Source organism: Bidens hawaiensis, unplaced genomic scaffold (assembly GCF_021521415.1).
Source record: "Bidens hawaiensis isolate Kalapana, Puna unplaced genomic scaffold, B.hawaiensis_p1.1 tig00000458_1, whole genome shotgun sequence".
In the NCBI taxonomy this organism is placed as follows: Eukaryota; Viridiplantae; Streptophyta; class Magnoliopsida; order Asterales; family Asteraceae; genus Bidens; species Bidens hawaiensis.
The window spans coordinates 1,074,861-1,076,318 of NW_027491030.1; the positions used below are offsets into that span (position 1 = coordinate 1,074,861).

Here is a 1,458-nt window from a genome sequence, read left to right on the forward strand (position 1 = left end):
ATGTTATGTATATATTATACACGTTTATTAATAATCTTGGTTTTCGATTATGTGTTAAAAATTGTCAGTGAAAGTTGTGGGGTTTCAATAGCGTTAGCACTTGCGGATATGCATGAATGTGAATCCAAAAAGAAATTCAAAGGGGTAAATGTGGAATATCAGATTGAGGTGGAACAGAGGTTTAGAGATCAACCCAGTCAGAGTTTAGATTCTTCATGTAATGTTTTTTAATCCTTACATACGTTAGGACTAGCAAACACGAGTCAGGTCAGAACGGGTCAATTTGAAAAAGGTGGAACTAGTGAAGGAAAGTTTTAGGAACATAATGTTCATGCTATTTTGAGAATCCTGATTTTTAAAAACAAATAAACGTACTCAGTAAAATTACATTCACAGAGACGTTCGGGGAGGCTCGGAGGGTGCGCGAGCCTCACCATCAGCCGAGGCACATAAGTTTCAGGGGCACAAACATTTTTATACATGTTTCATATATGTGTTTTTTGGTGTTAAAACTTAAAAAATAAGTTTTATCCATGTACATTAGCGAATAAAAAATGTTCGTTAAGGCCTACGGGCCTTTATATTTTGGCTCGGCCGAGGTATTTAAATTCTCGGAGACGGGCTTGAACATTGCCCAAAACTGCCTTTTTACTTGTACAATATAGTAATTTAGACAACGTAAAACTTGGCTAAGATAATCGACGCAACAGGCATACAACTATACTATAATTGATTGTAGTAAACTATTGCTACCATATAGTGGTGATTCTTTAGAAATGAAAAATTCAAGAAAAGTTTACATAAATTTTTTGGTGGTTATCTATAATGTAGCTTGTTTTGTTGATTGCAGGGAAAGTTTTGTGAAGAATTGTGATTCTAAAAGTTACATTGAAACGGATCGGAAAGGGTTTGAAATATGGAAAAACATGTCTTCCAAGGTACTAGTTTTGTGGGAAAATTAAGCCATTTATTCTTAGGTTTTAGTTTTCTTTGATCTTTGATTTGTAACATGTTTGTTATGTTGTTATAGGAAAGGAAACCATATGTAATTCAAGCTAAGATGGTAAACGATGCTTATTATGAAAAGCTACTTAAAGAATCGGAAGATCAAATGCAGTCATGTGTAAGTGTTATAAAGATTGAATTAAGATTCGCTTTAATTTAACTTTATTTCAACTTCTTGAATTACTCTTTGTATAGGTCGACGAGGAGGCGGATTCGGCAGAGGTTGGGAAATTTGACAAGGTATGTGTTTGCTTAATGTAATCTCTAAACTTTTATAAAATTTGTTACTTTGTTTGACAAGTTTTGATCTGGTTTGATCTATCTACAGACTGCTGGATTCTTTAATGATGATTCTTATGATTCAGATTCTTACGATTCGGAATCTTATTACTGATTAGAAAGGTGAGAACTTATCTTTGGTTAAGCCAACCGAAAGTTCACGCAGTCTTAACC

The 1,458-nt window shown here is 34.0% G+C and overlaps 1 pseudogene across 1 annotated transcript; it reads left to right on the forward strand.

Moving 5' to 3' along the window:
* LOC143625301 (uncharacterized) lies at positions 1 to 1,458 on the forward strand (annotated as a pseudogene). Its single transcript, XR_013152256.1, has 5 exons — positions 1 to 217; positions 851 to 938; positions 1,031 to 1,123; positions 1,201 to 1,245; positions 1,334 to 1,458. The product of XR_013152256.1 is annotated as an uncharacterized LOC143625301 (transcript).